The sequence below is a fragment of the Columba livia genome, chromosome 2 (assembly GCF_036013475.1).
Source record: "Columba livia isolate bColLiv1 breed racing homer chromosome 2, bColLiv1.pat.W.v2, whole genome shotgun sequence".
Taxonomy (NCBI): Eukaryota; Metazoa; Chordata; class Aves; order Columbiformes; family Columbidae; genus Columba; species Columba livia.
Genome location: NC_088603.1, coordinates 90,156,118 through 90,183,723, shown reverse-complemented (window position 1 = coordinate 90,183,723; position 27,606 = coordinate 90,156,118). Strand labels below are relative to the sequence as shown.

Sequence of the window (27,606 nt, the reverse complement as noted above, 5' to 3'; positions counted from 1 at the left end):
ATTCATAAAGCTTTTTTTTTTTCTATGGGAGTTTCGAGTTTGGTTTGTATATGGCAGGAATAATGTATGACGGGGTGTAAACTTTAGTGGCTTATAGAGTATGCAAGCCTCATATGTGTTGTTGAGCAGAAGGTTGTGAGGCCACTTGCACTGGAGGAGGGAATCTGACGCATTAGCACCATAGACCATAGACTGTGTGACTGCTTACAGAGATACGTTATTTCCACTACACTGACCCTGTCAAGAAGAGTAGGCTTAACATCTCATCTGCTGGTCCCTAAAATGTTAAGACGTTGTCGGAGCTTTCCCTGAAAACACCAGCCTGCCTGAAGCTGATAGCCACTTTGAACTCAGCAGCAGTGAGCCCGTGAGAGCCCAGCTGACAGCACACAGCCCCAGGGCCCTCAACATCACACCTTAGGGCAGGGAGCAGCCCAGCAGAATAACTTTGAAAGACAAGAGGAGCTAAGGCTGTGCTGTGTCAATGTGGTGTGGTCCTGTCTGGCTCTAAGGATGTCAGGAGTCATTGACTCCAGTTTTGTGAGCTCTGATGTCCTTAAACAGACAAGACCACATGATGCAGTTCTGGCATCTCTGGGAGCTACGTGGCCACACATACACCTATTTTGGGACATGTGAGGAATCACCTTACCTCGTAGGGTTTTATTTCAATGCATGACCAGGAATTACAATATCTGGTTGACAGGAAACAGACCTTCACCTGTGTTTTTCCCAGCTCATTACTGGCCAAAAACCAAAATCTATAGTTGTGATGATGATTTGTAAGTTAAGGCAGATATTACTAATGTTCCTGTGTGTTCTCTACAGCTGCCCTTGTAAGAGATCAGAAGCCCTTGACCTAAAGACATGATTTATGATGAGAAAATTTTAAACCAGCTGGATTTTACAGAGCCGATTTTGCCATTCATTAACTGACCTGTCAGTAGAAGAACTGAGCAGCAGCTCACGTCACTGTTCCTTCATGTAACAGAGAGCAAGCAATAAAACTCCATCAGCTTAATCCCATTTACTGTGAATTAGAAAAGGGACTTTGTCAGCTGCCTAACTAAGCAAATGAGAAGCTGAATTACATGTAACATTGTTTACTGTAGAAAATAATGTTATGTAATCATCAGTTATACAGTTTGCAAAGAGACATAATCTGTCCATTGTAATTAATATCCTACTGCTTTGAGGAGTAGCCTATAATTCTGCAGGGGAAAGTTGAACGAATTAAGCTGTTCAGTCGACACAGTGAGCTTGGCTAAGGCATCTCCCCAAAATTTCTCTGTTACTCAGTGGAGAGACACTTTTCCTAGCAGGATCAGAGCACCAAAATCTCTTTTCCTCACTGAATCACCTCTGGGAGAAGCCCATTTCAAGTCTAGTTGCTCAAAATCGGGTGATCTTCATATCTCCCTATGTTAAATTATACTTAAATTTGGTCAGCATTGCAGTGAATACTCCCTGATATGTTTGTCTTCTGTTTTAGATTAACGCCATTCCAAGGGAGTAGAAGCAATGAGGTGCACCAGGTGCACTGGTGCTACAGTCCTGGCAGTCGATTCTGTGTTCATAAAAAGGGGGAGAATGGGGTTTCATAGCGGCAGGCTGAGCAGGGAAGTCTTTCCTTCTGCAGTCTCCAGCTGCCAGAATGCTGCTCACCAGAGAAACACAGCAGGGAATGCTGAAATTGTGTCCCCAAATTGGCAGATGCTTGTTGGAAATCTGCACATATTCTACTGTCAATCATCCTATTAAAAAAAATATCTTTTTAAAATCACATTGCTGCTAACTCACCTTTCCTGCAATACTGCAAACTTTCAGCTAATATCTTCAGTATTTTAAGAATGCTACATGTGTTGGATTGAGCAAAAAGGGAAGGGTTTGCCATTCTTTTTTTATGAAGTACAGAAATAACTGTTTGGTTCAACGTTTTGCCTTGAGTTAAGCCATTTACTCATGAGTCAGATGTGTCAGGGCTTTGCTGAATTTCTTCAGGGGCTGACTAGGAGGTTGTTCGGGCAGCAGGTATTCTGGACCATGAGTAGAAATAGCTAGGGACTGATGAGAAGTACTAAGCTTAAAGGCAGCAGACAGAGGGCAAGTCAGCACAGAATTACTGCTTCTTTTGAAATAGCCTGCTCTCTCCCCAGTGCCTCCAGTCACCGGTGACACGTGTAGTCTTACAGGCCTGAAGCTAACAAAGCGTTTAAGTGTGTTGTCAGAGAAGGTTGAGACTGCACATAATTCACAGATGATGACAGGATAAAAACGAAGTTACTTCCAGACTCACCTGCATCGCTGACAGTCTGAGCGAAGAGGGTCAGAGAGGAGACTGCTTTAATCAGATTCGAGTTATTCAACTTTTCTCCTCTCCCTGTTACTAAGCAGAGAAGCTGGTAGTCAGGTTTCAAGGAATATAAATGAGTCAGCAGTTCCATTTTATTACTGTTTTTAAATTAATCTTCTTTCTTATTAGGGTTGCCATTGTCCCAGAGCTTTTAGGGCAATGTTATTAAAGAAAATGAAGAAAAAAAAAACAAACTCAAAATCATCCCAGCTGAGAAATTAAGAGCTCTTTGCTCTCAGTTGCAGTCAAGGCGAATGAAGTGAAGTACCCCTCACTAAGCAGATGTGCTGTTGTCCAGCTGCTAGTAGACAAAAAAACAGTCCCCCTCCAATATAGTAAAAATTAAGATTGAAAGCAACCCAGCAGGACTACATTTGTGATCCCTGCTCTGTCCCAGGTTTTCAAAATAATCCGAGCAAATCACTGAGCCTAGATACTCTAAATCATTTGTCCAACTCTCAGAAATTTTAGCAGGAGTAGGCATCCATTGCCATCTATATCTCATATGTTCACTTATGAAATAAAGAGAATTGGGATTCACTGTATCCTCCCCTTCCCAGTGTGGTCATGAGGCTCAACAGTGCAGAGCTGGGTATCCGCTCCACTGCAGCAGAGGAAATTTCCCTCGCCTCGGTCCCTCCCCTGCCTCACCTTGCTCTGCTCCCCCAAATGCTTAAGAACATATTCAAGTGCTTTTCTAAATTATAGCTTCTGATAAAAATTAGGAGGAGCAACTCTCATTACGTTCTTCAGACCTCTCTGAAAAATGAAAGACAATGCTGAGGTGAAGTGACTCAAATGAGGAGATAAGTAATCAATACCAACACACATCAGTATAGCACAGTCCCAGATTCCTTCCATCTGGAAATAGTACTCGTGGCAATCATTTGCAAGCAGAGCAGCTGGAAGTTGAAGCAGCAGAGGGGAAGAAAAGAGACAGTATATTTCCATTTTTAAGATCATGGAATACAGCAATACAGAAGAGGCAGAAGCTTAATTTGCAAATAAAAAATAATAATGTGTCTGTAAGTAAACTACATTAGTCAGCACTGTGCTGCTCCAGAGCAGAACTTTGTGCCTTTAGTCACTGAGTTTTTGCTATATTTGACAATGATATACAACTACTGGGTAAAACCCTTAAGTAGAATTTTTTAAATCTATAGTTATCTTGAGGCAGATTATTTATCTTTTTGACAACATTAATCACCCAAAATATGATCTGTAAATTAAAACCTCTGTAATATTGTTACACAGAAATACTGCATGCAGCTGAGAACATTTGTCTTCTCTGTTGCTTTTCTAATAGAAAAAAGTTATTTCATGATTCACTTAACTATATCTGTATTAATTTTGACATAATTTAGCTATAGTTTTTTCAGGCTTCTGTAACTTAAATGAGAGTTCACTCCTTGAGATTCTCTGCAAATTCTGTGTTTTGAGATGGTGGGGATTTTGGAAGATTAGTATACATTGCAAAGTGTTAGAATATACAAATATTTTAAAGCCTACAAATCTTTACTAAGCCAGACAAAATAATACAAATCATCTAGCATAAAGCTCTTGGGTAGCTGTACTAATTAACATTATTATGGGCCATTGCCATACCAAGGGCCTGGTACAAACTGTTGCATAATACACCATAGATGCTATTGCTACTCTGCATGGATTTCATTTTCTCCATTTCTGCCACCGGAGAGATGTTCTGTGGCTGGATCCAAGAAATGACTACCTGTTGCCCTAGAGATGTCAGCTACTGCAGGTTGCTTCTGAGGCATCTTTAGGATCACATCACAATGCACGAAAATATCAATGGTAAAGGAAAAAAACTAAATAAATTTGCAGGCAAGATATTTCTTGAAGCCTAAAAAAAAAAAAAGGGCAAAAATAAAATGCGGCTCCCTCAAAAAAATCATTGCTCTAACACTCTCCTAATCAGTTAGAATGTTATATGTAACTGCACTGTAGAATTTGAAGTCTTTGCAAACCTAATTTCAAATTAGGTTGTAGAGCAAAAGTGTGATTAATTTGTAATCCTCAGGCCTTTGCACTAGATAAATTCTGATTCCTTTTCTTTCATTTTCTTCATTTTAATAGTAATTTTTGGCTGACAAATATCAAAGCCTCTGAAAATTTCACAAAACAAGATTTATCTTTAGCTTGTGTAATATGGTATGCCTATGGGCTAGAAATTATTATCAAGTACCATGTAAGGTGACACAATTTCTGTACTTTTAAAGTGACAGCATCCCATTTCAGATAATTTAGTATCAATATGGCCGTATTAATTCTCTAGCATAAGGAATTAGTTCTGGAAAATATTTTTTACCAAGTTGGTTCTTTTAAATTGTTAACCCATTTAGAGAGCTTCTATAGAATAAAATAGTGGCTTGTCAGGTCCAGTTCAAAGACAAAGTAGGAAGCAAATTGCTAGAAGCCAGGTTTCATTTGTTTTTCTACGGAGAGGGCAAGGCATTACTTTTCAGATTTTAATAATAATCACATATTCAGTTCTATCTTGACCTTTTTACAGGTTTAATATCTGATTTAAACAGATATTCTGGCTTTATTCTTGCTGTTTCGATGAGAGGTAGCAAATGCATGTTCTGCAAGTTTTGTACAATTTCGTAGAAGTCAATGGAACTATGTTCAGTTATTTGTGTTGTGTCAAATTTAAGAGTTTGGTAGAATAAGCTCTCTAAAAGAGTGAGGTGCCTTTTTCCATCTTTGTCCTTCTGTGAAAGCTACAAAAGAAAATATTCTCCGTTAGAAGCTTAACTAAACCAACATTTGAATCTTTAGAAGGCCACAAGAAATGAATTATGCCAATACCTATCCATCACTACTATTGTGCTTTTTTGACAGAACCTGATGAGTGGGACACGGAGGCCCTCCATCATTCCCGGTAATCCCAATCCTATATTTTCATAGCATGCTCTCCAGAGATTCAGCTTAGTAGCCCCTGAGTATTGCTCTCTGAATTGCACAGGATTTGTTACAAAGAACTGAAACCACATCTTAACCACAAATCGTTGAGAGGATATTTCAAAGCTACCTAGAGCTGTCATTTTTTCCCTTTTTTGAATAACTTCTTTATTTTGTACAACAAGCAAATAGTAAACGTCCATATAACTAATTATCTTTATTAGGCCTAACACAATTAATAATCATTTTACTGTTAGGCCTAACACAATTAATAATCATTTTACTGTGTTTTCTCTGCCTCCTTTGGTTCATTTTTTTCCAACCTAAGGTTCACCTCTTCAGTCTGTACTCAAGAGTTTTATTTGGACGTGAGACTCAAGGCGATGATCATTCAATTATATTAAATAATTTTATTACATTTGATTTCCATGAGAGATTACAGTATTACTCACCTGATTAGTTCTGCAGATCAGCAGTTCTCAAAATGTAAGACCTTACAAGATCAGAAGTAGGTTGTGTATACTTCTTCATTTCTTGAAGTATAGTCATGAATAGTTTTCATTACACAATGTGAGTTTTTAGCGTGTATGTGTGAGACAGTTGGTTTCTGAACAAGGATTTATCAAAAGCCTTCCTGAAAAATCTCCAGTAAATTCAATATCAATTTGACATAGAGAAAGCCTAGTTTACATGAAACTCTAGACAATATAAACAACACTGTAAAATTATGACTATTTTTTTTCCTAAGGTGTTGAAGGAAGAGTTCATACTTTACTTGTAACAATAGAAAAAAAAATCTAATAACTAATGAAAATCAATATCTATACATGCATTTGTACTCATTTTCTGCCAATTTATATAGAGTGAAGAAGACAGGTTTTGGAATATTTACACATATATATATATATATATATACACTCACAAATGAGGTGTCTAGTGCACTGTGTATTTTATATTTCATTCCATAGCTCAGCTAAACTGCAATGAAGAAAATTTCCAACTTGGCAACTACCTAGTCAGTGTGGAAAGCTTTTAGTTTCCCTTGTAGTTACAGAAGATAATACTAGAAGAGCTGCTTTTTGAATGCTCCAGAGATGTGTGTCTGTAATTTACTATGATCACAGAACTGAAATGATCAGCTAGCGAAGATTAATATAGATGCAGTCTATGGCAAATATACTCACGACTGCCTTAAAGGTAAAATGCCAGGAAAAATAAACAGAATAAGCGTTTGTGTACTAGAATGCCTCTTGCCTGTGTTTTCAGAAAATGTTGTGTTTGGTTTGGTTTGCTATTGTCAGAGGATTTTCAGTACTATATCAATAATATCTGTCATGAGAAGGTATCCCAAAATACAGCCTTTCAGAACCTTTCAAAATTAGTAGGTACTTGTAGAAAAGAATTCTCTTCAAGGCTTTAATTTAGAAAAGAATAACAGCTAAACACAGATAAACAAAATCTATCTCCAGCTACTGGTGGCCAGCTCAACACAGTGTAGTGAAAGAAGTACACACACCTGCCTTGGCCCCCATTGATGTAAAGGGCAATGAGGTTGGCTGAGAGACACCTACATGAAGAAAACTCCTTCAGCAAGAGTCCTCACTCCCTGCTGGCCACATGTGCGGCAGAGATTAAGCTGTTTTATGAGAAGAGGTTGTATAAATTCCTCAGTTCTCTCTGTAAACCAAGAGCCAGGGAAAATATGTAAACGTCCATTCTATCGTCTGCTCTTCAGATGGATTTTGGAGTCCTGCCATAGACCTTAAAGCCTAACTCAGTGTGACAAGATAGCCCGCCTGAGGACAAGAGTATTTCAGAAATGGTGAGGTAAAAACAGTGGCCATTGGGATTATGAGAAGCTTATGACTTTCTTTGTTAGGCACTCATCCACAGACCATTTAGCCACCTGGCAATCACTAAATCCAGAAGTTAAGCTCCTAAGTGTCTTTGATTCTGTAGACAGCACAGGTAGTGGCTTATTAATAAATGCAGTGTCACTCTGCTGACAGGGAGTGGCTCCTGTTTAAAATGAAATGGGCTGTGCCTTCATCAGGGGGAAGGAGGTGAAAGAGGCGGTGGTGTTGGAAGGAGTATAGAGATGGGAAGATGTGAAGCCAGGTCTCCTTGGTTCCATGGATGAGAGGACCAGCCAATTAGAGAGATTTGGTAATTTGAGATTGATTTTAATAATGTGCATGCTTACTGGTTTGTGGGAAGATTCTGAGCTGTGTAGGGTATCTTAGAAATTGTTGTAGTTCCATAGCATCTCCCCTTTCTTACTGGATATAGTGAAGAAGCCATCTGAGCTTCAAATCAGTAAACTTTCATTTGCACTCCCAGCTACCAGCAAACATTTGTAGCCAAGCTGTTTTGAAAAGTTTGGAGAAAAAGGCAGGTGTTTGCTCTGAATTCAGTTCCCCATTGAATTATAGATTTTCTTATGCCAACTGATTAAACTGGACAGATTTCCACTGCTGGGGTCTGGCCCAGAATACTACCAATTTACTTTTCCATTGAAGCCACATGTTTTCTTTGTTGAACTGAATTAGACATTCTGTAGACCTGACAAAATGATCAGTGTGGTCAGCAAATGTCAGAAGTGTAGTTTGGGCTTTTCTTTTCGACTGGTCATCTGTAGACGAAGTAACACCTCTGACGAGTTGTATGGATTTATATTGTGGATGAAGCATTTTGTCTAATTTTTGATTTTGTGAATACTATTGAAAAACTGTGAAGTTTGACAGGTATATTTTTCTATTTCCCTTTCCTTCTGTTGGCACTAACTTAAGACAGTGAATTTTCTCAAGGTATCCATTCATAATAGACCTGATCTTTACCCTTGTAAACATTTTAGTTGCCAAAATTTCAGCTTGATTCAAAGCTCTCCCATTCCCACATTTGGTAAAACATAATTTGAAATCTGATTTGACAAACTGAAGAAAGAAACCTCTCTATTCCAGTTGTTCAGAGATGAAAGCCTTCATCCAAATTATAGGAGACACCCCCATGCCAGGAAAATCCTTCTTCTGCCAAAAAGCACTTAAAACCCAGGGCTGGATTCAGCTACAAAGTTGAGCAGGTAATAAGACAATGTGGGACATGGCTAACACAAACAGAAAAATGACAGGTTCCTCTGCTTCCTAATAAATCCTTTGCTCTTTGAATTTTTGTTTCTCCTGAGAGTCTCTTATCCAGCATGCTGAGTTGACAAGTGGGGCAAGAGATCAGAGATATACTCTCTGGTGTTTTGCTGGTGCTGTCCTACATTTCAAATATAAAAGAAATTAAATATTTGCTCAAGCTGATGGTCAGTGAAGTATCTTAACCATGGAGGCTGAGAGAAATCTTTCTTCTTAACTCACTCTGCCCTCTCAGGTTGTCATTTCCTACGTTTCTTTCTGTGTAACGCTAACCAAGTTTTTTAAGTATTTTTCAACTGTAGAACCAGGAAGTAATTTTTTCATAGAGATATGATGAAAAATATCTCAAATTTGCCTTAAGAAAATGTGTTGAAAAGCATACCAAAAGAAGTTCCTCAGTGCTGAACACTGAGACAAGGAAGCATGACACAAAACACGAGATACTCATGTTTTGTTACATCTCATTAAATGGTCTGGCCACATATTGAGGAGCATGGATGTATATAACTCAGGTAGGGAAGTACAAGACAGTGCACTGATATCTCAGCTCCTGGGCAGAAAGATAGGGAAGTGATTTTTCCTAGGTGATAGTAGAACACAAGTGTCAATCTTGTAATCAGGCCAAAGCCACAAGACCTGACAGATCTGCACTTATCTCTCTGTCACTGCTTTAAAAGATACATATTTTTTTTTCAGCTGCAGTGTCTGCCTGTAGTTTGTCGATGTGTTCTTTAAGGCATGGTGGAAGGTCAGTCTCCACAAATCCATTATCACATCAAAGTGAGTGATTGCTGTCAAGCTGGCCTGAGTCAGCCATGAGCTGCATTTATTTATCTTGGTGTGTGTGGAGTGCAGGGTACCAATATACATAGAATATAAACTCGAAGTGTCTATGGGCTCCAAACTGTGACAAACCTTGTTTCACCAAATGAGAATGTGCATTTATCCCTCTATAAGATAATGACCTATTAATAATTCAGTCAGGCGTGGAGACACTCAAAAGGGACATTAGTAATTGCAGAAAGAATAGGCAGTAGCCAGAGATCAGGAGTGTCCAGCTACTTTCTGCAGAACTTGAGGGACAATATCTCTTTAGAAAAGGAGGGAGAGACCTGCTGCATTAGATCTTGGCACAACAGTAACTGTAATGCCCACATTTGGATTTTGTACGCAACTTTTTATTGTCCACTTACCTCAATAAAATTTGTGCTGAAGGTGATTTTGAGGCCGCAGGAACACAAAGTTGTCCATTCTCACAGGTCAGTGGTCCTTGTATCAGGAGCTTGGAAAGGGTGGCAGTGCCGTGTAGCCACCACTTTGCTCCAGCGGACACAATGGGCGGTTCCTCCATGTACCTGTTGGATCAGGGCGACAGCAAACGTAGAGCTTTATGTGGTAGAAGTGACCTGGGACAATTGGAATCAGCCTGGTGAAGGAGGAGGACAGTGGTAAAAGTGTTCTTGACTCCCAGCTACTCCAAGGGAACTAATTTCACTGGGAAAAAAAGTGTGAAAGAAGCTGCTTTAAGTGTTTTAAGAGTGTGCTGGGCAATTTCTCCTTGAACTCTTCTCCCTTTAGATTAAGTCACGTAACTTAAAACCAGTACACCCACTATTACCCATCACTCACAAAGGTCTAAACCATAGAGATAAATCTTCAGCTCATGCCTAAGAGCGAATGGATTAAGACAAATCTTGGTAAGTAAGGATTGTTCTGTACACAAAGGGGCTGGAGCATCAGTTAAGGACTGGTATTATGTGACACAGAGTAATCCTATATTAGCGCCTTTTACTTCAGAAGGTCATATGATGTAAGAAATCCTTATGCCCAATCCACACAGTTAAGTATAGAACTGAAAGTCTGCTTTTTTTACTTCCTTGTTTTGAACTTGCCATCCTCTTAACTGCTTCATGGACAACAACTTCAAAGTTTATAACCTAGGAATCATCACAGAAAGAAAAAAAATCAAACAGACAAGCTGTATACTTATTCTACAAGCCCAGCCATCTTCACATTACTACTTATATATCTATGCATATGTGTGTGTGCATGAGTGTAGTAAAATTATGTAATTACTATAGTTTTGAATACTATAATTTACTTTAAAATAAAATGCTATCTTTTAAAATATTATACTTAGTATAATATAGATGTACGGGTATATGTGTTTTACTCTGTTCCTCTTGTTAGTAATACTCTGGAATTACACAATCTGAAATTAGAGGATTGAGCCTCTTAAATGATCAAAGAGAGTGAATAGGTGATAGCTTATTTATTTTCTACATCAAACAGAGCTTTGTTGTTCTAAAAACAAGCTAGAATCATTTCAGCTTTTTATTCTCCCTGTGAAAGCTGCTAACCACTTATTTTACCGTTTAAGCAGGAACTGCTTGCCATTTTCATTTACAGTTACATGTAATGGCAGCAAGCTCTACATTCAGTGCAATAGCCTTGTTGCATTAGCCTGCCTTCTGTTGTTTTATATGGTCCTACTCTTTCAAACACTTGTGTTTCAAAAGGAATTTTCTTCTAACCTGAGCCTCCTATAAATGTCACCTTTTGTTTGTTGCATCATAACAACCACCACAAGGGGAGATTTTTCACAAAGGCTTATGGTCTTCACATTAATAAAACCTGGATTTAAGGATGCACATGAAAAAGCACACGTTTACAAACAACCATCTTCACTAATTAGCCACTTCTAGGAAAACAAACCCTCAAATAAATGATAGATGCAAATGTTTCTGAAACTTGACTGAGCTTTGGAGTTCGCTTCTAAAATATTCATCCTGCTGTCAAAATGGCAATGTTACGAAGAGATTGTTTTCAGAATCTATACCACAGACACTGAATTTTGGATGGTTACGTACAGACCATTAGCAGAACAATGCCTGCATTCAGAAGCTCACATTAAGTGCAGTGCCTCTTCATTGAGTATGTGCATAGTACTTTTATTTAGTTGCTGTGACAAAAGTTGTAGCAATAAAGATTGATTGATTGAAGACAGTGATGATACCGGAACAGGACTTCAGCTGAAGCAGCTGAACTGAAGACCTAGTCCATTATTTGAAAAAACCTTTGTTCATTTTCTGTACCTTTGATCTACTGCCAAATACACTAAGATTATACTGATAACTGTATAAATTCAGCTGAACAGCAACACAATACCAAACCACAGCAGGTGACACACTAGACCAGGAGGCAGGCAAGAATATCTATAGAGTGCATGTGTGTGTTTGCTCAATATGAAATTACCCATTAAATTATAGCTGTAGTTGCTATCAGGTTGTTAAGTGATTGCAAGCAGATGAGGATGTGCCCAGGGCAAAGGGGAAGCAAAGCATCCATGACACAGCATCTGCACTACAACGTATTTTATGCTATTTTTCATGTTACTCAGTCTTCAATATTCTGTAAGTGCTTATTAAAGAGACTAGGAGCATTTTTTAAGAAAACTGCTGCTTTATAGTTTCTACACCTTATGTTTGAGTATACACCTGGAAGTATTACAACAGAATTTGTGGATAACATCAACTTCATTGTGGTATTTCATGGCAGTATTGGAATTGCAGGCTATCCAGAATAACGCATTAATGATTACACAAACACCCTAACTTCAGTAGTGTTGTAAATAGAAGTCACTGTTGTGCTAAGTTGAAAATGCTTAGATACCGAAGCGATTTTCATGTTATTGAAATGAATAGAGCTTAGATATACAAAGGTTCTCTAAAAATTTCAGCTTTGTTTTCAAATGCCTGTTTATGACCCACACATTTACTAGGAGAAATATTTGTTCCTTAAATATGAATTATTATGTAAATTATTCTTTGAATATTTTCACAAATAGAGGCTAGCAAACATTTCCATACTAATAGTAAATTCTCTGGAAAGTATAGCTCAGACATTCTGAAGGTATTTGTGAATTTGCACTGAATTAATAGACTATTTTCAGCTCAGAAAAGATAGTCCATCATAGAAAACTGACTGAGGAGGAAATGTGTGAAAACCCCAGAGAGCCTTGGTGATTGTGTTTGATGGGAGAGGGACAGTAAGGGACGCAGAAGGAACTGAAGGACAGTAGTGGGAAGGCTTAGCTCAGACTTCCTCTGTGATGTTTGTCATATTTTTCAAACAGTGCCATAAAATAAATCACAGAAGTATGTGATTGGGATAAGCAATTAAACCTTGTCACTTTCTGAGTAACTGGAGAGAAGTGTGCTCCAGTGCACCTTTATATTCTAGTATTAAGCTCTGTAACATCAAGACATGAGGTAGCCAGAGAGAATGCAGTGTTTTGAGTTTGAGTTTGGATATTCATACTGACAGACAGCAGAATTAATTACTACACCAGTTTTCAGAGTATTTCAGTTGTTCACCCTCTATATTGTTGCAGTGTAGGTCTGCCCAGGCTAATTCTGTGTTCCTTTTTTCATCCTCGCTCCTTCAAAGAAGGAAAAAAAAATGGTATAATTGCTTTACCAAGTTGTTAAGAAGAGCAGATTTGTTGTCTTTTATAAACTGCTTTGTAGATCAAACAGTGTTACATGCAGTCAGCATCCCAGTTAATAGATAATAATTTGTACTACACCTACAATTAGAGGCAAAAATACCCTATCTGCAGCAATTAAATACCTGTTAGTAAGCAACCATGCTCATGAAAGTCTGATTTTTGGATTAAATATTTCTACGTATGTGCATATATATATATATACAGACTTATATATATATGTAGTAGGATGAAGTAACTTTCCTGTAAGGCAATCCTGTCAGCATTGTTGTAGCAGCACATGATGTATTTATGATTCAGTTTCAGCAAGGCTAAACTACAAAACGCCCACTTTCAACTAGTAGTTTATTACGGTTGCAAACTCCTTATTGCAGACCACAGGCCTGATCCACCTATTATGCCAATATTATCAAATATTTCCATGGTAGCTGCTCCAAGCTGACAGTGACATACCTGACAGACAAATGGCAGCTGCTTTTTCTCTGACAGGTTCCTGTGCTACACCAGGGTACGCCAAAGCCTGGTACCCGCTATGAGCACTGAGTGGCAGCAGTGATGCAAATGGGGAGCCTCTGTTGTGTGACAGCTTAAAATCACAATGATTGCTGCAGGGGATGGTAACAATTCGAGAGCAAAGCTCTGTTCCCCTCCACGTCTCTCACTCTGTATCTTTGCCTGGACTTAAAAAGCTAGAACTAGCTCTTTATAGGACCTGATTCTTACTGAGGCACTGAATTCATCTGGAAAATAAATATTGAGTAAAAGTAATTGAAAAAGTTCCATGAGAAAAAGTTACAGTTGGTACAAACCACGTTTAACTAAATCCTTTGCATAATTCTGTAACAGTAAAGAATTTTACTGGCCCTCAATTTAAAGTCCTATGAAGAGATAGTTGAGCTTCAGCTTGGCCTTTCATACCTGTGAGATTTCAAACAAACTGTAGACTATCAGCAGCAGAATCTTGAAGCTTATTAATCAAGGTATTAGCATATTCCAACTGGGTTTTAACAAAGCAGGGACTAAAATATGCTAACCAACACTAGAAAGGAGAGTTTTCAGCCTACTTGTGTTCTGCAAATGCTAAATAGCACTCAAAAAGTAATTGCGGATCTCGGACATAATCCACATGTCTTGTTCTAGTACTAGAAGTGAATTGTGGTGAGTCTTTATCTCAGGAACAGACTGATTAGGATTTCCTTGAAAAAAAAAAAAAAAATGAAAGGCTCATCACCTGTTGCAGTTGTCTTACGCTTATTTGGCAGTTGCTAATCCTTTATATAAATTTCAAGTGAAAGGATTTTAGCAGCTAGAGAGGGTCTGTGCAGCTGAGCCTGGTGGAATTGTTTATTAAAGACACTCCAGAAAGTTTCCAGCTGTTTCTTCCACCTGCTGTAGTCTAAAATATGGTGCAGAAAAATGGCAAGAGCGGAGTCCAGATGCCCATTCCGGGATTCATTTCACTGTGGATCAGCACAAAGCATCACGGACATATCAGGAATACGTGCCCAGTGTAAGGTGGCTGCCAGTGACTCATTTGGGTGTTTCAGGTGGCACATTCTGGTGCTTCTGCAGGGAACAGTGAGTGGAAGGAAGTCTTAGCTGCTGTTACCAACATGTTCAATACACTGGCCAACTTTAAAGTGGTCTAAATATTGCAGACTGATATCCTCCCAGTGCGGTTAGGAAAGAAAGGTATGTAAATGGCATATAATCTCTTTAAGGCCTTAGGTAAATAAATGGTCCTGTTGAATAAAAGATCTGGGGAACAGAGAAAGAGCCAAGGAGCATCCCCAGCTCCTTAGGGTCAGTCACAAAGCCACAAAGTCCAGACTGAGAGTCTTACTTATGAAACGTATCAAGAGTAGTTGAACTTAAAAGAGCCTTCCTGGGTGCAGACAAGATCTTTCTCTAAAAATTAAAATAACTGAAGGTCACTCCCATTCAGTGTAAGAGAAAGTGGCAGTGTCTTTAGTTCAGCAGTTTTCTGATTCTCCTCTATGAAATAAAGTCCAGTAGTGAAACTTTTAATTAGAATGGCTGTTGATCTGGACTAGATCAAGACCAGGTGCTGCAGAAGTCAATCACAATTGTTTATCCTAAGGAGAATTATGAAATTAAAATATCAACACCTACAGCTTCTTGGGAAGGGAATAATACTAACAAAACACAGGGGGTTAGAAATAGGGAAAAGAGAGAAATACGTAAGTCGTCATCACCTGGTAGAAATTGATTTTCATGAGGTCATAGCAGGAATATAGCATGTTAAAAAAAAAAAAAAAAATCCCTATACTCATCTTCCCTATCAGCAGCTTCTGTCATTGCTGCCACCATTGGAGTGTGGCAAGTTGGTCCTTTTTCCTGGGGATGAATAAGCTGTTTCCCCCTCAGATCTAGTCCCTCCCACTTGGCATTTTCTTTCATAGGCGTTTGTTATTTTACTTGTAACTTTGCTTTTCAGTTTATTAGCTGTCTGCTTAAGTTTCCTTTTTCTGTCATCTGTCTTCCCTGTTTCACTGCCTGGTATTTCCCCACTCTCCTGTTCACTCAGCATCTTTCTCTTTGATCTTTCCGTTTTCTCTTGCTTTCTGATCTGGGTCTTCTCTCCAGTGGAAACTAGTCCTTTCATTAGATAACCACTCCCCAATTTACACATCTCATTTCCTATTCTTTCTCATTTTCCTTCTGTCTCGTACATTGTTTTTTTATGTTTTCTCCTCATTGTAACTTACCTTTTCCCTACTTTTCTCCCTGCTGCTCAGACCTCATTATATCTAGTGCATTGACTTTAAGCTTAGCTGAGGAAGGGGTTGCCCAAAACTTACTAATCTTTTCTTGCAGATAAAAGTTTATCTGTTCATAGCTTGTTTTATTTAAGAACAAGATGCAACAAGATTTGGAAGCCCTCAAATGTAATGAAAATGCAGGTATTCTAATAGGTATAATAACTTTATTAAATAATGTGCTGCTCTTCCTGCTTCTTTAAATATTTAAAATCACTTTGCAACTCTTTCCACATAGTACACAGGCAGAAAGCAATTGGGTAAAAATAGCAGTCATTAACTTTGGAGATGCACTAAGCACAGCAGGTAGTATATATGATTCAAATTCAAACCACCGCTTCTGAGAAGCAAAGTCTGGAATGGTTATAGTTTCTGCAGTAGGAAAAAGGAGTATCATCTGAATGCTCATTAAAATAAAACATAAGGACTGATGCTTATATCTTTATTGGGATGAGTAGACAAAATTAACGTGGGACTCGGGACTATTATGCTTAAAAGGAGGAAAAAATCCTTAAACAAAACCTAAGGGAGAAATCTAGATTAATGAAATAAACTAAATACTAGTTAACTGTATTACAGGCTCTAAAGGGTGGAAATCTGACCTTTGCAAATGTGTACGTGTGGTAGATAAAAGTCTGTAAAAAGTATTTTGAGGGAAATAGATTGCTTCCCTTCTCAGTAGGCAGAAGTGAAGTATGTATTAGTCCTGTGCTGTTTTGAACGTGTTTGATATCTCTTGGGGAAAAGGTACATAGTTCATACTTGGAAAAAAAAAAAACATTAAAAAGTAATGGTCTTGCTGGCTGCACACTCTCTTTTTGTGATGTTAATTACAGCCACCTTTCTTTGCTACCTCTTTCATGAAGGTCAAAAACTAAATTCCTGTACAAAGCTTGTAAGCAGTAAATAGAGCCCATCTGACACCCAAAAAATAATTTGCTGTGAAGGTCAGGTGTGAGTCCCTTATCCCAGAGGGCACGACCACAGTGCACCTGTACCAAAGCTACTCCAGGAACCGCAGGATTTTTGGCAAGAGTACCGTGGTTCTACAGAGTTGCACATTCAGTGATGCCATTCTGAATCTGTCAGTCATGTCCAGAACACAGAAGCTACCAGGTTGCCCAGATTTGTTTCTTTCCTGCATGACAAAACCAAGCAGGTTTTACTGCATTTTCATCCCTTGGTCTCATGGAATCTACTATATTAGCAAATCTAAAAGCAGCCATCACTGCAAATGTGTGTTCACTGTGAAAGTAATCATAGAAATGGTAATGACACAGTAGGGATGGGCTGGACCACAGGCTCAGATTGGTGTTTTTCAAATCTCATTCAGGTGGGTTTTCTGCAAAGCAGTTAGAGACTTCTCCTTGGGGTCTGCAAGGAGACCTGTCGCCTGCCATAGGGACAACACTGTTGTCTGTAGTGCTACTTCAAATGAGCAAATGATTGTCTGCTTGCCTGGGCTGAAATAGAACGTGAGAAAGTGAATGTTATCTTGAAGCTGCGTGGTATCCAGGGAGTTAAAAAAATGTGTTGGCTATCAGTATTTGAAAATGTTCCTGCTTCCAAGCCCTCTGTAATATCCTGTGTTATATATGAAGTGTTGCTGCTTTCAGTCTCGAGCTTGGCAGACAGCTTTCACCAAAAGAAAAAAAGTATCCCAATTGACTTTAATGGGTTGCAATCTCAACAAAAGGTCAAGGATTAAAGGTGGAAAAAACAGAACTAACTTTCTGCTTGCAAAGGTGTCCTGGCTACATGTGGGAGGAAGGGTGGTAGAGAGGCAGTAGGAGAAAGTTCACTCAGCTTTATCCTGTAGCTGCAGAAATAACTGTCCCTAGAAAAAGGCCAGAGGACTTCCATGTGCAGGGATTTCAGGCCTTCACTTTTCCTGAGCACTGCATTTCCCTTAGTGATTTTTATAAATAATTATCGACATGCCATTAGCTATGGTATCATGCAGTAGCCTTCACCAAGTCAGACCTTTCCATCTGTGTCAAGCAGGATAATATATTTCAAAGTCAAAGGGAAAAATGCATTAGGCAACATCATGGCAAGTGTAACCCTCCTGGATATATTGCACCATAAATACTGGGAACCACTACAGTAGAGCTTTTATCAAATCCTGGGCCAGAATGTAAGAGACTGTGGCTCCCACAAGTCAGAAAAATGATACAACAAATCACTCTTCCTCATGTCATATTATTCCAAGCTGCCATCCCTAAAGAACACAGGATGGTCAATAGCTGGTATGACAAATGCACCAGCCACTTCAGTAGCTTTGAGACATGCACTCATCTCAGGTTAATCAATGTAAAGGGAATAAAATATCCAGCTCTTTGATACTGTTATTCAAAGCTCCTGTTTGGCAGAATACTAAAATATATATGGCTAATTTGGAATTCAGATTGCCTTCAACAGCAGCCCTTCTGTGCTTAAAAGTAGGCACATATTCAAATGCCTTACAGAAATGGAACTTAGAAGGGAAAATTGGCTAATAAAGATTTAGGAGTCTGAGCTGACAGACCAATTTTAAATTTAGACAAGGATGGCACTTTTCATGTTATAAGGAAGAAGGCACATATTGTTCATGTTTGCTGCTTTGGAAGTGATCATACTTGCTCTGTTGGCACTGCCATCCCATAATTATTTCCCTTATCCAATTAAGGCTGCAGCTAAAATTCCCCTCAAAAAATCTTTCTCCCCCAAACAACTCAATTGCTTTTACTTACCTCCACTGTGATAAGGTGATTGTGCACTTTTAAAGCCGGTTTCCTCTCCCCATTCAAATCGGGGGTCATGTGCTGACTTCAAAATAATTTCCAAGTGAAATGAACTTTTCTGGCACCTCAGCTTCCATGTACTGGGGGTGGGGGGACACAGGGTGTGAACCTGTGTGACAGAGCCTTTGTGTCACCGAGGGCACAGGACAATAGTGATGCATTTAAAAGAAGCACAGGGAGATGGTTAACACTGCCTCCTGTGTCAGCATTTGATAGCTATGGCTGGCTGGCTCCTCTGTGGCCAAAGATGAAATTATTACAAGAGACAGCTTAGAAATGGGTGATGTAGGCTACATGTATGTACACGTATGTTGTCTGAAACAGAATGACCTCGGCACAGGTGTAGGCTGTTATTAAAAAACAAACAAACAAAAGTTTGTCCTAGGAGCTGAGAATCATCATCTTTATCCAATTGTGCTACACCAGACCTACTGCTTTTCAAATTACTGGAATAATACCAAAATGGCGTTCAAAAAATACTAGATTAAGTTATTTTGGTGCAGAGCTACGAAAGAACTGCAACAACTCTAAGCATGACTTAGCATGAATTCAATACATTTTGGAAGGTCTAACTGAAGCTTTATTTGATATAAAGCAACCCTTGAAATTGCAGCACTCTATAGAAATGAAAATAACCACTGTTTTATTTTTAGGAGACAGATAGAATTTGCAGAGCTGGCAGTCAATTGGGAAGGAAGAAGAAGCAACACTTGTAATTTTATATGTAGAATGAAAACATTTTTATAGAGTAAAAAAATGTGCAAGGTGAGGAGCTTATGATTGCATGGTACTGCTTTAGGTGCTTTTAAGAGCAGACCCCAGCTGGAAGGCCAGGTTATGGAAAGGGACATATACTGCAGTACTGACATTTTATATAAACTGTTGTACCAAATATAATTTCTCTCGCTCATTCTTCTGAATTAAATAAATAATACAGCAAAAACATGACTACTTGGAGAAGTCTCCAACTCAGTAATGAAAATGAAGGGTTGCTGAGACAAAACACCGAATCCTGTGTTTTGATGGCAGCTCCTCCTGGTTTCAGCCATCATGACAGCCGTGCTAATAGTAGCCCCTATAAGACTTGTGTTTTATTTGAACTATTTCAAGTAGGCAAAGTTAGACAACCAAGGGTCTTATAAGGCTTTAAAAATATATTTATATATCTATCTTTCTACTATGTTTTGAAACATGCAGTAAACAGAAGTTTTTAAAAAGAAGGGAACTAACTCCAAATAAGCTTTACAAACTACATTCAAACTATAGTTGGCAAAATAGCTGTTGCTAGCAATAGTTCCCACTTCATTCTCACTGAAGCCAAGCCATCTTTATGTGGGGCAAGGTAATCCTCTCATTGGAGTCAGGAAGAAGGAGCTGGAGAACATTGTCCTTTTCAGTAGCCTGAATTTCCTCAGTGCTTGCTTGGGGTGCTTATGTGTGGCCACTGCATGTTATCCAGTGTTAAGTTCTTTCAGCATTTTGCTCCAGTGGCTGTACTTTCTTGCTACTTATGTGTGGTTTGCTCCTGTTTTGAGCTGGCCAGTCTTTATCTCATTCTCATCCTGAATTTCTCTGAAAAATAATCAAGAATCCTTCCTTTTTATTCTTTATTCATAATTTGAAAAGAAAAAGCAAATTCAGATGGTTCTGTCTTTGAATGGCTCATCGTTTGTGAACTTGTAGTTCTTGAATGAATTGTTTTATTGAGGAGGTGTGTTATGCTGTTTCAGTATCTCAAACAATTCCATAAATTTTCTAAACGTATGTGATTATGTTTTAATCAGTGACCACTTTTTTTAAATACTATAAAAGCTACTAGGGGTTTATGTCAGAGTATTTTTCCTTTGAGAAAAGTAATTTTGTCAACATGGAAATGCCTGAAATCTCTTTGAATCTGATACACACAAACCTTTGAAGTATTCACTGAGGATGAATGTGAAAAGAAGCAAATATATTCCTTGAAAGAACATGGGAACACAGAACAAGTGAGGAAACGTTACACTACCTCTGTCAGAGATGTAATTGTGTACTGTTTCCAAGAAGTTCAAGAAGGGATTTTTTGGGAGGGGGGGGTGGGGGGGGGGAGAAGAAACCCTCAGTACCCACCCTCAGCAGTACCAGCCCACATTCAGCTGAACTCTTGATTTTAGCCAGATTCCCAGATCCAGATGGTCTTTGGAGAAAGTTTAGGTTAGGTTCTGTGCAGTTCAGCTTGGTAATACGTAAGTTTCAAGTTCAATTAAAAAAGCTAGCTATATTCCAAATAATATTTGAGTCTGATTATATTCTACACTGATTTTCCTGCTGATCCCTTTCTGGTCAACCAAGTGCAAATATCCATATTTTTACCTGTTTGAGGCAGAATCTAGCAATTGTCTGGAATTGTGGCCCAACAGCTGCTCTCTGTCAATTGCTTATTCTCCAAGTAGAAACTTCTTCTCTTCTTTTTGATAATCTGTTAAAGAGCTGGTAGAGATGTCTTCAGGAAAGGAGGTCTGTATCGTGTATGAGCAAGATAGAAATATTCCCTGGGCTTCATGTGGGTTTTCATTTGAGCACTGGGAGCGATGGAGGGACTGGGAGGTTTGTGAGTTAGCTGGAGGCTGCAGATTTTTCAGGAAAGCGGCAGCGCTGAAGACTGAAATAAATGATGTGTACAGGAGAAAAATGAAAGGGACCCCCGAGAAACCACAGATGACTTTTCTGGAGTGACTGGCAACATCGCTTCCTACAGTTAGAATATGGAGCAGAGGAGTTAACAGTCTTCAGCTATGGATCAAGACACTTTGCAAATATGATGGCACAAAAAAGGGGCAGAAAACTAACTCCCCAGTTTTAAAAGTGCCTGAGCAACAGTAGTGCACTGTGGTGGTCCAGTGACTGAAAGGGCTTGTTTGCCACTGATGCAGGCAAACAAGGAATTGGATCTTCTAGTTACAATAATGCTAGCTCCAAACCTTAAGTAACGAGACACCTAAAAGTCGTGAAATCCACAAGTATGTTCAGGCTGAAGAAAACTGGGAGACATCAAAGGGCTGCAGCTCTGAAAAAAATATGGGCATTTGGCAATGTGGGAGGATGCAACTCCCCCTCTCTCCCCCTCCCTCCCTCCTTCAGTATGAAAGGAGTAGGCACATCTCCCTCTCTCTCTGCTGTTTGAGGCTAACAGCTTCTTTTGTTTGGCCCCAGAGCACCCTGGCCAGGGCTATTAGGAGAATATAGCGGCCAGTGAGCCGCTGGGCACCTGCGGCCAGTGTGGGGGATGTTTGGAGGCTTCAGGGGCACCCACAGCCAGTGTGGGGGTGCAGAGAAGCTTCTGGAATGCCCACAGTCAGATCTGATCAGCCAATAAAAAACGGGACTCTCGTCGAGACTCCGCCCCTTTTCGCGGGTCTCTCGGAGGATGAGCCGGATGCTGCCGCCGAGAGCCCCCCCTGGGATGGAGGCTGCGCTTGCCGTGCCGCCACGGGTGTGAGTAAAATTAGCCCTGGAAGGATTGCGAGTGTATTTATACTCTCCGTGCACATTTGCACGTGTAACTTTCCGTGCTCAGTATGAGCACATGTAAAATTAATCCTCGCATAGTCGCGGGTGTATTTTCCTCCCGTGCTTCTACATAAGCACGAGTAACTTGCCGTGCACATTTGCACGCGTACTTTACGTGCTTGATACAAGCACGTGTAAAATTAAGCCTCGCAGGATTGCAAGTGTATCTGTTTTCCGTGGACATTTGCACGTGTAACTTTCCATGCTCAATACGAGCACATGTATAAATTATTTCCTCGCACAGTCGTGGGTGTATTTTCCTCCCGTGCTTCCACATAAGCACGTGTAATATTCCGTGCACATTTGCACGTGTATTATAACCCTCGCAGGATTGCGAGTGTATTATAAGTTTACCCTCGCAGAATTGCGAGTGTACACTTCCCGTACTCACTATGAGTATGTGTATCTCTTTAAAAATAATCCCGCACCGTGTTCAGGCAAGTGTGGACTCCTCCCGGACTCAGGGACGGCTACAGCATTGTTTTGGGTGAAGCCATGTGCGTGCACTCTGTGGACCTCCTGAATTGTTAGTTGCTGCCCCTTAATAATTTTCCTCAACTGATATCCGAACCTGTATTCAAGTCACTTTTGGAGTGCTAAAACCCTGTTTCTCACTGGTTTAATAAAAGTTGTTTTGGACCCTGTTGTCCCTTAAACTAACCTCGGGGTGCCTCCGTGACAGGCAGATCAGCCAAAAGGCAGGCTCTGGGAGACTCTAACCATCTTACAAGGCAGGCAAGGAATTCACTTTCCAGCTGAAGACTGACTGTAAGTTTCAAATGTTGCTTTGGTGTGTACCTTGACCTTTTCTTATCCAAGGAAAGCAGGGTTTGGGACTCTTTCCCAAAGCAAATACATTAATGAGACCTGGTTCAGATTGAAAAAAAAAAAAAAATGGACAAAACAGGGGGAAAGCTTTTCAAGAGCTAGAAGAAAGCAGGCAGACACACCCCCTGCACGTCCCACCTTTCCCTTCAGCCCCCCTAAAAAGGAACCTAAATCCTTGCAACAAGGTGGGAACTGGAAGTCTCAAGAAGAGAGGCTGTTGTCCTGTGTATTAACCGAAATTTTAGACTAACAATATGAGAAAGAAGACCTTTCTTTTGCATAGGATTTCGAGATTTTTACGTGTAATTTCATTCCAATTAAGCTTTAAATTCTGAAATTTTCAAACAGTAGGAAAAATAATTACCTAGGACAGTGGAAAACCTAAGGGGATGGAGAGGGTGCTCTCTGAATTTTTCCTGAATTATACCCATGCCATCATTCCTGGGACTCCACATACCCCAACGTCTGCAATGCTGTATGAGCCATCGATGCACAGCAGTTTAAACTATTAACATTTTTCTTGTGTGTCCTTTCTGTCACGTATATTATACACAGTCAGTCCATTGACTTTCAGTGAAGCTATAACTGCAGTAGCATAGTTCAGACTACCATGTTAATGGCAGATTTTTGCTTTCAGGTTGCAGGATCAGTCCCTGTTCTCGGGCAACAGGCTTCCAATTATGTATACGATACCTTAAAAATGAGAGACAATAAATAGAAACAGCAAATACCATGTATTTTTAACCCTTCTAAATGTTCATTTATTTTAATTTGTAATATTTGTCTTTTTTCCAAAACTTTCCATTCCAGTAGCTGATAATCTGAGATGGTTAAAAAAAACAAGGAAGTGTAAATTATTACAGTTAATATAAATATTTTTTTATTTCCTCCTGTCTCAGATTGTTTCTGTATTCAAAAAGTCTCCAGATGACTTACTATAGAATAACATTCTGTATTTTAAAAGCTGCCAAGAAAATACACCAGTCTAATAAATTAGATATTTCAAAGATACCATTTTGCAAGTGAAGTCGAAAGTTTTTTGGAACCTGTGATACTGATAAATGCTGTTTGTTGAACAAGCAATTAAGTATTTTCCCAGTGAAGCACTACTTAGAGCTGTTGCAGATTATTTTTAGTCCTTGCAGGCCTTTGTATATTTATTATACCAAAAGGCAGTCAAGCAGTGACACCCAGTGGCTTCAGAATTCTCTCTTCATTTTCTGTCACAGAGAAATATTGGTTTTATCTCTTGGTTTCAAATCCAGTGTTAATCAGTATAAGTAAATAATTTCCTGTTGAAGAGGTAGTCAGAATGCAGTAATTATACATGGTAATCTGAGCTTCTCTGCCTGACTGGTGACTCTAGATGAAATGATTTAACTACCACGAATATGGATGCTAATCAACTCCATGCGTTCAGGGAGTTACTGAAGAAATTCATGTAAATAAACATCTAAGTTAGACTTTGAACAATCAGGGGTACAAAATCTGTGTTTAAAATTCTTAACCTGTCAGTGAGAGAAATTTAGCTATTTTTAAAGCCTTTTAAATTCATTAATGGAAAACACAATGTAGATGCAGAATTCTATTAATATTTATTATATCAGTAAAAATAAATAAGAGATGGCATTAGTACTGTTGATTAGGATGACAGCTTGACATGCTCAAAGTCATTTGGAACTTAAACTACAAAGTAAATGAAAATTCTGCCAAAACAAGTTTTCCTGTCAAACCTGACTGAATTGTGATTTCCACAGTGGCGTACCTTGAAAATAAGTTGTCTTCCTAACATAAGGAGTAAATATAAGAAGTCTCATTTTGCGATTGGTGTGTCTCAGTGATAAACAAATATGACATTTTCTTTTTAAAATCAATAGCCTTGTTTTATTAAAACAAGCAAAATGTCTTAGTCACATAGTACTGATAAGAACAAACTATGGGATCACCCAGCCTTTTAAAAAAATGTCCAGTAGCTGCTCTCAGGGTGCATCTCTGCCTAGGAATTGTAGAAACGTTTGTACCTTGTAGAAGCTGCAGAAGAGGAATCCTAACAGACTTCTCCTTTGTTTTGCAGAGATTCTTCTCTACCAGTTCAGTGTAACCAGATGGGTGTTGGGAAATGAAGAGAGTGTGGAGCTGCAGTGTACCTCTTTCAGCATATAGGCTATAGGATCTGATATAAGCTTTATTAACTGAGCTCAGGAAGAAGATCTGGAAGCCCACGTCCATCACACTCGCACATCTCGGCATTCTCTCGGTTTTTTGTTAACTGCCCACTGCAGAAGAAGATGCGAGACAGGCATGCACCACGACATCCCAGAAAACATCAGTGCCTGCCCATTTCAGAGGAACTTTGGTGAGCGTCAATCACGACCCATAGTCTGTACTCCCGCAGGAATGGGAGGGAGTATAGACATCTACAATATAGCATCTACTTGGAAATTCATAACTCCCAAGCTGAGGTGTTAGGAATACACACAATTAAGGTCTTTTCCAGGACATGCCTCCCCTTTATTATTAAAAGAAGATAAAAGGAGTGCTGGGAGACCTTGTGCAGGCCGGCTGAGCCTCGCTTTCCCACTGGTGGGAATGTCTGGATGTTTCATCCTCTCACAGCCGCTTCTGGACCCTGAGGATCCCCGACCCTCCTGGAACACTGTGGCCGCCATCTCATGCAGGGTACCCTGGGCATAGGATGAGGAGGAGCTGGAGTCTGGGGTAGATGAGAGGAGGTGGAGGGCAGTCCCTGTGCCCAAGGGCAGCAGAAAGGGAGCAGGAAGTGATACCCAGGAAAGGGGCTTTCAGCCCCCCTGATCCTCTTTGTCCCACGTTAGGGCGTCTCTCAGGCCACAGGTACCCCATCTCCCCAAACAGCCATATTTGGCCACATACGTCCGCCATCACCACAGTGGCCTCCTGATGTCATGAACCACCTCACTGCATTCTGTTCCGGGCCCTAATAAATAAAGGGACCTTAGTTGCTGACCCACAGTTCTCCAAGCCTCAAGGCCCTCAGATTTCAAGGATGCTTGTTATCAAGAAGTCTCAGAGCAGCAAGACAGGTGGCTGCTCACCTTCGTGTGGGGCTGCAGAGACATGGCTGCAGGAACCATGGAGGAAGATGAGGCAGCATCAGAGGGTGGACACCACTAGCCGCATGGTAGCAATGTCCATCGCTCGTGTGGCTGATGATGTGGAGCCAGTGGAGGTGGATACACTTGAAGGTCAGGAAGAGCTAATGGAAGTGGATCCACCTCCAGTATGGCTCACCTGGTACCTCTGCACTGTTCCAGGGTTCCAGTTCATCATGCCATGGCAGCAGCATAGCAGGAGCACCCAGCCAGTGTTCCACCATCAGCCTAGCCTCCCTCCGCCTTTGGCATTAGCCGGGAGGCCTGGCCTTCACACCAGCCATCCTGTGGGCTCACCTGTAAAACTCAGCAATCAGCAATTATTCTGTTGACTGCCCCAGGTGGTGTGAGCCCTTCTTTCCCATTCTTCACCCCCACCCATTCCAAAGGGGTGCCATCTCTCTGGTCTGAGCTCCAAGAAGAGGGGATGAGGTGACCTGTCTTCCACCAGCCTGCTGTGTCAGGGCAACAGGGGCCATCCCTCACAGGGCCACTGAGGTACATAGACGCTGGAGATGGGGTTTCCTCAGTCTAAGGATGACAAGGCTGCCCAGTGGGTGCTTGAAGATTAAGCCAGACCTTCTGTGGCAGCAGTACACAAAAATTAGCCACAAGTGAAGCAAAGAAGTTGGAGAGACAGCTACTCCTTTAGAGAAGCAGAAGACTGCAGTTCTGCCAAGAAAAAGTGCTGGCCTTCAGCATTAAGGTCCCTCCTAGCTGCTCCTATAGGAGTTCTTTTCAAGATGAAGCAAACAATTTAAAACACAATAAAACAAGGAAAAAGAGTAAAAAAATGTTTTCCTCGTCTCTTGTTTGGTGCTGTGACAACTGCATCTGGACCCCTCTGTCACTTACTGGTCTCCCCAGTCCATAAAGGACACTTACGTGTGGGGTGTGTCCCCAGCTCAGGGCTGTTGACATGAAGGCACACCAGGGCAGGCTGAGGGAGCAGCCTCTGGTCATGAGGGTGCTGAGAGACTGGAACAGGCTGCCCAGTGAAGTTGTGGATGCCCCATCACTGGAAGTGTTCAAGGCCAGGTGGGATGAGGCTTTGAGCAACCTGGTCTAGTTAAAGGTGTCCCTTCTCACAGCAGGGAGGGTGGGCTGGATGATCTTTAAAGGTCCCTCGCAAGCCAAACCATTCTGAGTCTCCAATTCTCTGGTCAGCATCAGGAAGAGAAGGCTCAGGGGTGGACCTGATTGGTGGCTACAGCTGCCTGATGCGAGGGCGTAGAGAAGATGAACCGTGACTCTTCTCAGAGGTGCTTCATAGAATTGTAGAATGCTCTGAGCTGGAATGCCAGAGACAAGAAATCAGCACCTGTCCCTCCTCCTCCCCTTGTGAGGAAGCTGTAGTCGCCATGAGGTCTCCCCTCAGTCTCCTCCAGGCTGAACAAACCAAGTGACTTAAGTTGAACCTCATACAGCTTCCCCTCTAAACCTGTGTGACAGAAGCACTCGACCCCCCCCAGAGGCATAACCCTAAATTACTCCCCCTCCAAACCCTTCACCAACTTTGTGGCCCTCTTCTGGACACCCTCTAGTAGCTTTATGTATTTTTTATCCTGTGAAGCCCAGAACTGCACACAGTGCTCCAGGTGAGGCCGCACCAGTGC

The 27,606-nt window shown here is 40.4% G+C and overlaps 1 long non-coding RNA gene across 1 annotated transcript in view; it reads left to right on the top strand.

The window, feature by feature from the left end:
- LOC110362634 (uncharacterized) overlaps positions 1–26,784 on the top strand; it is a 57,442-nt gene extending 30,658 nt beyond the window's left edge. The window contains exon 4 of the long non-coding RNA XR_010470361.1: positions 24,934–26,784. This is a non-coding gene — a long non-coding RNA (uncharacterized LOC110362634). The remainder of the gene's footprint in view (positions 1–24,933) is intronic.
- Positions 26,785–27,606: the final 822 nt, after the last annotated feature.